This window comes from Rousettus aegyptiacus, unplaced genomic scaffold (genome assembly GCF_014176215.1).
Source record: "Rousettus aegyptiacus isolate mRouAeg1 unplaced genomic scaffold, mRouAeg1.p scaffold_m13_p_3, whole genome shotgun sequence".
Lineage (NCBI taxonomy): Eukaryota > Metazoa > Chordata > Mammalia > Chiroptera > Pteropodidae > Rousettus > Rousettus aegyptiacus.
Window position 1 is genome coordinate 157944198 of NW_023416306.1, and position 10729 is coordinate 157954926.

At 39.5% G+C, this 10729-nt stretch overlaps 2 pseudogenes; both read right to left on the reverse strand.

The window, feature by feature from the left end:
* Nucleotides 1-3480: 3480 nt before the first annotated feature.
* LOC118615049 lies at nt 3481-6585 on the reverse strand (annotated as a pseudogene).
* A 3470-nt stretch (nt 6586-10055) lies between these two features.
* Nucleotides 10056-10174, reverse strand: LOC118600857 (annotated as a pseudogene).
* Nucleotides 10175-10729: the final 555 nt, after the last annotated feature.

Genomic DNA, 10729 nt, shown 5'->3' on the forward strand with positions numbered 1-10729 from the left:
ATAAAAATACAAAAGAAACAATAAAAAATGGGAAAGATTTGAACAGACCTTCACAAAGAAAATATCTAAGTAGAAAATCAGCATATGAAAAGCATTCAACGTTTTTAGTCATCAACGAAATGTAGGAGAAAATCATGATGAAATATCATTTAGTTTCATTAAAATGAATAAACTTTAAAAAGCCTTACAATATCAAACATTGAGGATGTGGAGCAACTGGAACCCTCAGACACACTGGTAGGGCTGAAAAAGGTTTCGACTGCTGAGTAAACTTGTTTGACAATAGTTCCTATACATATACCTGCCCCTATAACTCAGCATTTTCAATCTTATGTATTTATTCAAGAGAGATGAAATCATATGCCCACAAAATGTCTTGTTCATAGCAGCTAAATTTACAATAGAAAAGATCTTGGAACAACTTAAAATGCCCACCTTCTGTTGAATGGGATTAAAAAAACCCCTGCGGGATATTAATACAATGGAATACTACTCAGCAATTAAAAGGAAAGAATGACTGACATGTGCACATCATGAGCGAATCTCAAAAATACCATACATAAACGCCTAAGTGGCCAAGTGTGGTCCGGCAGTTTGATATCTAACTCTTACGTGAAAGATAACTGGAGTAGGGGTGAAGGTCATGTGAAGAACTTTTTATCAGGTTGTCCTTGTTCATTTTTTAAAAAGTAACTTTTTATTTTGAAATAGTTTGAGACTCATGAGAAGTTGCAAAAAGATGTTCCTCTTTGTTTTTGATGACTTATTTTAGTTCCCCCCTCCCCATGTTTATTCCGCTTCTGCTGACATTCTGGAAGCCTCCTAGGTTCACTGAATTGGTTCCTACTCGTGATTAACTAGGGTTTACCATGTGCTCATAATGTGCCTAGCACTGTGGTAGCACTTTCCATTTAAGAGTCATAGAATAATAGCATGAAGGAGGTACTTTAGTTATCCCCATTTTGTGGACAGAAACCTAGGCCTAGAAATGTTAAGCGACTTCCCCCAGCTGCATAACTCAGAGTGTGGGAGCGAGTATGTCAATCTGGCACCTTACTTCAGAGACAAGCACAAAAGTGGGAGAGGAAGTCCATCTTTGTATCGCAAAACAGCTTAGAGGCATTTACATCTTTTATAGAGATACACATGCAAGGGGAGTGCATGTATACACAGGAGGGAGTGATTTTTGTGCTAAGTCAAGGAATAAAGGCCAAATGGGATTTCTAAGAAAAGAGAGGGGAGAAAAAAAGTAGAGACTGTTTGGAAATAGCATTTTTAACAATCTCTGGGCACTGATCAGTTGGTGACTAAGAAAGAGCTCACCCTGGGTATTTTGTTCTTGAGCAGTCTTACTATCAATAAACATTTTCAGGTTTTTTTGTTTTTGCTTTTTTTTGGATTCTCCAGAAAGCCTTGGGAGGTTAGCGGGGAGCATGCATGACAGGTTCCTCCAATAATGAGGGTAAGGTTCCTACGTCAACGCCTCCCTTTTAACTAGCCAGAGCTCCACTATTTCCTTCCTCAGAATTTCTCACTCGTCAGGCTTAAGAAATGAGTTCATTATTTAACAACAATTAAGTTCGTCTCGAAGTCCTGGCAATTCTTGTCATCTAATGTTTCTTGAAAGTTTTACTTCTATGGCCATCATCCTAGTTATAGCCCTCGTAACTTCATGTCACATAAACCTGTTGATGGGATCATGTCATCAGACTCAGTTTCCACAAACTCTCTTCTCAAGAATTAATAAGGGCTTTTTTAAAAGCTTGGGCACTGAATTCAATTACCTTGCTTGACCACCAAGCATCTCTTCTCTTTCTTCTTCTCTGCATCTCCAATCACATTTTTCTTTCCTCCCTAATACATATGTAATAGACAGCTCAGCCTGACATAACAAAATACCATAGATTGGGTAGCTTACAGAACAGAAATTTATTTCTAACCGTTCTGAAGGCTGGAAGTTCAAGATCAGTTTCCAGCGTAATTGAGATCTGGTGGAATGTCACTTGCAGATGGTTGCTTTTTTTTTTGCTGTGTCCTCACATGTCAATGAGAAGGACTGAGCATATTCTCTGGTTCCAGTGTCTCTTCTCATAAGGATGCTAATCCCACCATGAGGGTCTCACCCTCATGAACTCATCTAAACCTAATCATCTCCCAAAGGCTCCACCTCCAAATACCATCACATTGGGCATTAGGGCTTCAACGTGTGTAACACCGTTCAGTCCATAGCACATACTTTGTGCTTTAGATGCAATTAAAACTGCTTGCACTATCCTGCACATTCCTATATCTTTCCTCTAGCTGAACTGCTTATCCTGGTTTTCTTATAATCTTCCTTTTTAAAATCCAATTCTTAATTCTAAGAACCGTACATTCAGTTTAATCTTTCACTGGACTTTCTCCCTTTTCATAAAGTATTCCTGTGTCTTATTTTAGTTTGTAAGTATTCGATCTTAAGCATTTTGCTACATATTTTATTCCAAAATGATAATTGGGTTGTAGTCAGGCAAGTGCCATGTTTTGCAGAATAAATACTGCTCTAAAGACGTTCTCTTTATTATGAAAAAATTTTGACAACCTAACTAATGGGCTACTTCTTCTTAGCTCTACAAGACTGCATTAAGCAAGGGGGGAAAAAGAACAGTGAGTCACTTTATTGTGCCAAGATTTAGAATCATAGAATTTAAGACTTTATCTCTTATTATATATATTTCAAAAACTTCATGCCTTAAGAAGTGACCTGTTTGCGACTGTATAACTAGTTAATGGTGGTGATATAGATGCATATCTCGTGATTTCTGGTCTAACATTCATTTATTAAAACGCATTTTTTTCCCGTTGGAAACCTGGTACATTGTGTTTGTTTTCTGTGTATGCTTAACAAATTACAACAAATTTAGCAGCTTAAAACACACAGTTATTGTCTTATGGTTTCCATGGTGCAGGAGTTCTGGTGTGGCTTGGCTGAGTTCTCTGCTGAGGATCTCACAAGGCTGCAATTGAGGTATCTGTGACATAGGGTCCTCTTCCAAATTTACAAGCATATTGGCAGAGTTCAGTTCCTTGAAGCTATAAAACTCATGGTGGCAAACTGATTGCTTCTTCAAGGCCATTTGTTGCTTCAAATGTCTGGACTGTAAACCTTCTTTTAAAGGGCTCATTCGATTAGGCCAGGCCCTGTCAGGATAATCTCTTTATTAACTTAAAGCCAATTTATCAGGGATCTTATACCTGTGAAAATCCCTTCATCTTCGCCATATAATGTAACCTAATAATAAGAGTGACATCCATCATATTAGAAGGTTCTGGCCATACTGTAGGGCAGGGGCTAATCTATTGTGTTAATTTTTTAAAGTTAGAAAAAGCAGTATCAGGGAAAACCAAAATCACCTTTTTTTTTTTTTCTCCTGCAGAAAGCTTCATTGTTTCCATTTGGTCTGAAGCATGGGAGAGAGCTTCAGGGTCATTAAAAGGCTGCCTAGTGGCTTTAGGGAAAGCCTCAGGCAGAACCAGGGGGATGCAGAGGGGCCCCTCTAAAGCATCTGGGCTCCAAAGGCTCTTAGTCATGCTTGAGTGTGAGCCCTTTGAAGTGATAGATGGTCGCCCAGCCCCCAGCCTGGGGGCCTGGCCAGCCTGCTGAGGGTAGTCAGGTGTTGCTCATCTTCCTGATGACTTTCACCTCAATTAGGAAGTGGTTCTCCCAGAAGATACCCAGATGGGTGACTGAGCGGACAGGATCCAGGGCATGCGGATCCAAAAGAGCCTGGTTCAGGTTCTTCGTTCTTCTCCAGGGTCATGGCAGCTTCCATGGCATCCTGGGTTTTTCTCTGCTCCTCTTGGGATGGCTCTGCACAGCCGTCATGCCAGTTTTGCATCTTCAAGAGACCCTGGCCACCTTCCCGCTTCTCCCCTGCCATCTCATGGAAGAAATGGCCCACGCCCTCCGCAGCCACATCTACGGTGGAAACAGAAGCCCAGAGAAAGGTAGGTGTGGGTGGCCCGGACATGCAGGTGGACCAGGCATTTGATAGCGGCCTCTACCTGACGAATCTGGGAGCTCGTACTTGCTGGGCAATAGGGAGCTAAGCTCCAAAACTGGTGTTGGCTGGTCCTGGAGGTTGGGAGGCCGAGTGTGGCTGAGAAGATGGTTGGGAAGGTTGCGACAGGAAAGGGGTTGGAGGGTGATAGGGGGCTGGGAGAAGGGGCGACTCTGGGTCTGTTCTGGGCAAACAGTGTTGATGCAAGAGACAAATCCATGGGATGGCCCAGCGCTCTGCTGGGTCATTTCTTGCTTGATGTTCTGAACAAACACTGTATCAATATATTTCTTTTTATTTATTTCTTCTTGTTCCTGCTCCCTGTGCCCCTTGGGTTTTTGTTTGTTTGTTTGTTTGTTTGTTTGTTGGTAATATACTTAAAAAAATAGAGTCATACAGTACAGCAGGTCTTTGAATAATGTTTTGCTCAATGTAGTTTTGTTGTCACACTGATAAGAAAAAGAAATCAATTCCTGGTGGAGGACACCTTCTCCCCATGCCTGCGTGGCTTTCCTCCCACATGCGCGTGAGGTGAACTGGCATGTCTACACTGTCTGGGTCTGAGTGTGGACGAGAGTGTGTGGCCCGGTGATGGACGTGCGTCCTGTCCAGGGTTGGTTCTCGCTTTGTGCCCTGAGTTGTGAGAGGAAAGAGTCTCTGGCCACCTGAGGCCCCGAACGGGAATCAGTGAATTGGAAAATAATTATCTTGGTTTTATTAATTTTTCCTAAACGTATGTATGTTCGGATTCATTTCAGTGTTTAATATCAGGAGTGTTTTGGCTCCTTATTTAGAAGTTTGGTTTATGTTTTTGTGACCGTAAATATGTGGTAGGAACTTAAGTTTTGTATATATCAATGAGCTTATGGTAAAGTTGGTTTCGTCATACATTGGTTTCGCTTAAAGTTGTAATTTCCAAGAACCGAGCACTGAATTAAATGAGGACCTAACTAATTGCGTATACAACTAAATTTGACTTTATTCACTTGACATTATTTTGTAAGGATTTTTCATGCTGTTATATATCACCTCCATAGGTATGTTTTTTTCCTTTACTAAAAATGCTTTTCATTGGGGGGAAAAAATGAAAGTATAAATCAGCAAAGGAGGAAAACAACTCAAATTACAATATTCAGAATTAAGCCCTAATAACATTTTCTATTACATAACTTCCAGATTTTTTTTTTTTTTTGGTCTCGATGTTTCTTGGTATATGCTCATATGTATATATCAAGGTAGAGAAAATTTTTTTATTGTACCTCTTAACACCCAAATTTCCCTTTGGGGGAAAAGTCATATGGCTTAAGAAAAATATTTTGATAACCCCTTGGGGTGTAAGATTAGATCCTGAGTTTCAGAATACTGAATCTTGAGTTTCAGAATATTGGAAGATGTCAAAATTTCCCAGAACGAGGAAGCTACTCTGTAAACTAGAGAAGAATTTGCAACATGTGGGAGAGGTGGGAGCGAAGAGCAAAGGGAAGGATAGAGAAGAGGCAGAAGGGACGCTGGGCACCGTGGAATGTGACTGCCCACATCCCTTCCCTCAGCTCAGCTTTCATTACATCTGCTAAAATTTTGAATTCTTGGTGTGAAGCAGTTTGTGGTAATGCAGGGTTTCTTAACCTTGGCACTACTGATGTGCTGGATAATTCTTTGTCATGGGGGCCCATGCATTGAAGAGAGTTTATTAGCATCCCTGACCTCTACCTGCTAGATGCGGATGGCGGGCCCTCCACCCAAGCGGTGACAGCTAAATGAATCTCTAGACATTGCCAAATGTGGGGGCGCCAAATCAGCCCCTGCTGAGGACCGCTGTTGTGGTGGAAATGGTAGAATGAGCTAAGTTTTGTGTGGGGGGATTACGTTTGCTTTGTAATATACCAACTTGTCCTAGCTGAACTGCGTTCCTCAGAATTCCCTTTCCTGGGTTATGAGATTTTTGCGCGAGATTTGGAAGGTGCAAGGGTAGCAGCCCACACACATTCTTGCTGATCTGCTGATTCACCCCACTGGTGTGAAGCAACAGCTGGACCTGCAACTCTACCTTCCTTGAATCCTTCAGCATCTCCGACTCTGGATATCTTAAGCTTTACAAAGAAAGACTCTGGCGTCTGGAGGACACTAGTGTCATTATATTAGTTTGCTGCCATAACAAAATACTGGGCGGATTAAACAACGAAAATTAATTTTCTCACAGTTCTGAAGGTTAGAAGTCTGAGATCAAGCAAGGCATTGGCAGGATTAGTTTCTTCTGAGGCCTCTTTCTCCTTGGCCTGTAGGTGGTAGCTTCTCCCTGTGTCTTCACAGGGGCGTCTCTCTGTGTGTCTGCTTGTGTTCTGGATTCCTCTTCTTATAAAGGTACCAGCCACACTGGAGTAGAGCACGTCTTGATGACCTGATTTTAACTTAATTATCTCTTTAAAGACACTATGTCCAAATACAGTCAAATTCTGAGGTACAGGGGTATATTAGTTGGGGTTCTCTAGAAAAACAACCAATAGAGTATATATGTTTTATAGATATCCTATTTGTTATGTATTTTATATTATGCCATATAGTATATATGTTATATATAACATAAAATGTATATATTGTGTATATGCACGCTATGGGTAATATGTACAATTCCTTATAATAGTATGAAGAATTGGCTTATGCAGTTAAGGAGGCTGAGAAGTCCCAGGGTCTGCTGTCTGCACTCTGGAGAACCAGGAAAGCCAATAGTGCAATTACATTCTATGTTCGAAAGCCTGAGAACTAGGGGAGCTGATGGTGTATATCTTAAGGCCAAGGTCAGGAGAAGACTGATGTTGCAGCTCAAGCAGGCAGACAAGAGGGGGATGAATCTCCCTTTTGCTGCTTTTTGTTGTGTTTGGTCCTCATCGGGTTGGATGAGGCCCAGCCACACTGGGGAGGGCTGGCTGCTTTACTGAACCTACCCATTCAAATGATAATCTCATCCAGAAACACCCTCACCCGCACCAGAAGTAGTGTTTAATCTGGACACCCTGTGTGACCCAGTCAAGTTGATACATAAAATTAGCCATCATGTGGGAGTCAGGACTTCAATATAAGAATTTGTTGGAAACATAATTTAGCCCGTAACAGTCATCAAGGTCAGAGACCCAGAGGCCACTAGAACTGACGTGGTTCTTTAGTTTGTCCTCGCGGGCCTCAGCATGTCCTTCGCTCCCCACCTTACATCATCTTCCCTTCCTGCCTCTCTGACATCAGATGCAAAGACAGAGTACTTAATAAATTCCCACAATCGTGTAAGGACAAATCTTTATAACAAATATATAATCGGTGTAAATGCTCATCTTTGAAAACTGCTTCTCTGATTGAACGCTAACTGATACAGTAGGTCAAAGGCAAAACACCAGAAAGACAGAGCATTTTGGATAAGGGGACACAAATGCAGATCCACCCTCTTCAGCCACCTCCCACCCTCAGGAAGGAGCTTGAAAAGGAGCTTCACACTTCATCAGGGTATAAAATTAGAGGGGTCAAAGAAATTTCAACTAAAACTCATAAATAGGGCTTACCACCTGTGATTTTATTTACACAAGTAAATGCATAAACAATTTTAATTGCTGTATGTTTTGCCTTTGAGTGGCTGTTCAGTATTTAGCTATTATGTTGAGGTTGCATATTTAGGTTGTTTGACTCCCGACCATTATAAATAATGCTTTGATTAATTTATGTGTGTTTTCTTCCCTCACTTTATTACTCATTAAATTAATGGCCTCATTTTAAATTTTCTATTCTTGAGAGTGATCATTTGCTTCATTACGTTTATCTGTACTTTATTTTTGTTCGTTTTAGCATCAAAATTTGAAACCATTTATATTAAACCTAGACATTTTCCATTATTTCTATAAATACTGTGCTTTTAGTGAAACAAAAAGCATCACTATACTTGGCAAACTTTGGCTACATAGTGTCACCCTTTTAAGAACATCACAGTAAGAATGTCAACTGGCAGTTACTTATCTTTATTGAATATTATTAATTACTCTTTATTCATCCTTTTTTTCTGTTCTGGTAATTGCATTTATGCATTTTCTGTGTGCAAATTATGTTTTGTGATGCACAATTGTATCTTCATTTGGTCAAGAATATGAGGCTGTAGGAATTTCATCTGACCTTTCCACATCGTGAATTGATGAAAATAATTTGCTAATTTTCGTTTTTAAAATAGCAATGAGATCTTCATTAAATAAAGAATATATCATGAATTGGTCAGGAATTTTGTGAGTCATGCTTGACAGAAATTTGCTCATTTTCTTCGCTTCTGATTTAAACATATTTAAGCAATATGCCTCTTTGAAGAACTAATTTTCTTTTTGAGTTCTGCTTTCATATATTTTATTTCTATCATGATTTCAATTATCTAAAGCATTAGACAATAGAACTCAAAGTGTACACAATTTGGACACAGTTTTATGTAAAATGTAAATGAAAATAAACTTAAAAATAAAATATTGTTAATATACATACTTTCAAAAATTACTTTTCTTTTTAAATATTCAAAATTATGTGTTAAAAGTAAGATATAAATGATAATGAGTGAAAACTTTTAAAATAGAAATAAAAGTTGATATATTTTAATTTAATTTTTAAAAATTTAAGTCATATTACATATTTTACAAAAATAAAGTTATTTGCAATTCCAGCATTAAATGTCCATCTAATTGCCAATGTAAAGAATCAGTATCAAGCTATACCTGTTATGTCTAAACCAATGTATAGAACTTTAAGAGTAGTATAAATGGTTAAAAATTGCAAAATGTCCCTTTACTGCCATGTGAAACTGAAACTGCTGCGAACATTATGAAATTTGTGAGAATCTCCAGAACTGTAAATTGGAATATAAAGTCAATTAAGAAAAATGGATGCTTGGCACTACTGGGAAACAATGGTTTAAAAGGATCTGTCTTAGTCTGGTCAGGCTACTATATTGAAATACTATAGACTGAGTGGTTTATGAACAATTGAAATTTAATGTTCATAGTTCTGGAGGCTGGAAGTCCAAGATCAGGATGCCAGGATGGTTGGGTTCTCCTAAAGACCCTCTTGTTGGTTGCGAACTGCACATGTCCAATGTCCTCACTTGGCTGAAGGGATGAGAGAGCTTTTTAGGACCTCATTTATAAGGGCACTAATCCCATCACGGGGCAGAGCTCCTGCCAATCACTTGCCAAAGGCCCTACCTCCCAACACCATCACCTTGGAGGTTAGGATTTCAACGTGTGAATTTTGAGGGGATACAAACAATCAGACCATAGCAGAATTGATTACATTTATCCCTCTCTGAGAGGGATAAATTAGTTTTTTTGTCTTTTCCAAAGCAGTGTCTATTTCCGATACTGGCCGCAGAGCGTTACAAAGCTTTTCAGGGCATCTGGACACAATTGTCTTTGGTTTCAAGGGCTTAGGGCAGGAGATATACAGAATAATTTCTGCAGCTTGGATGGTGTTAGTCATGAATGATGTTTAGGTTGCAGTTTGCACTGAGCCAGACTACATCTTCAGTGCTTGCATACACCTGCGTGTATGCCCTGAAGTATAGGGTCCAGGGCAGATTCCCATTTGCTTAAAACGTGGCATTTCTGATACCTGACATCAGAGCAATATAGGTAGAAGAATATATTAGAGTTAAGAATTTGTTTTGTCTTTTTAAAAAAATTTATTTAAAGAATTGTTACATAAATACAACTTTGGGCTTAAATTCTTATAATGGCCACAAAACAAATAACCCCCAAAAATCCCATCAGAAAACTCAAACCTCTAAAATATTGTCTAGTGAGGGATAATCACAGAAATTACCCTTGTAATTTCTTGGGTGATAGGAGTTGCTATTTATTTATTTATTTACTTACTTACTTACCCACCCACTCACCCACCCTTGTAATTTCTTGGGTGATAGGAGTTTGCTATTGATTTATATCTATATATATATCTATATATATATCACTATATATATATATATATATATATATATATATATATATATGCCTATGGCACCTGGTCTTCCTCGGTGATCTCCCATCCAAGTACTAACCAGGCCCAACCCTGCTTAGCTTCCAAGATCAGAGGAGATCAAACATGTTCAAAGTAGTATGGCTGTAGATGATAGTTTGTTTTGTCCTAACAACTCTGAGTGTGTTGCAGCAAGCGACACTCGACGGAGGAAATTGGACTCTCAGACAACTTTTTTAGAGGAAGGAGAATTTATTGCTGGCAGAGAGTGTGGGGTTAACACTACTATGCACAAGCTCACTTTGGTTAGATTTATTATAGTTTATATACCTCTGCAGTGTCCATGCAAGGGGTGTGTGATTCCTTTGAGGTTTCATGTGTGCCTCATGACTCAGGATGGGGAGGGAGAGCTTCAGGTGGGGAATGCAAGGGGGAAGGAATTTCCAGACCACTGGTCCTACGGGTCATTTGTCTTGCGACCTTAGCGTTATTGGCACTGCTACAGGATTCTCAAACAGAGACAGGACACTGAGATTATAAGAAGGAAGCAGCACTTAATGCTGGTAACTGCTCAGCGGTTTCCTATTCAAAGGCTGAGCCCCAATTGTAACATAACAGGCAGTTTTATACAGCCTTGTTATTCCTACACAGCTAGAGAGTTAAGGAAGGACATTAGTTGGTTGGCAAGCCATGAATCAACAGATGTG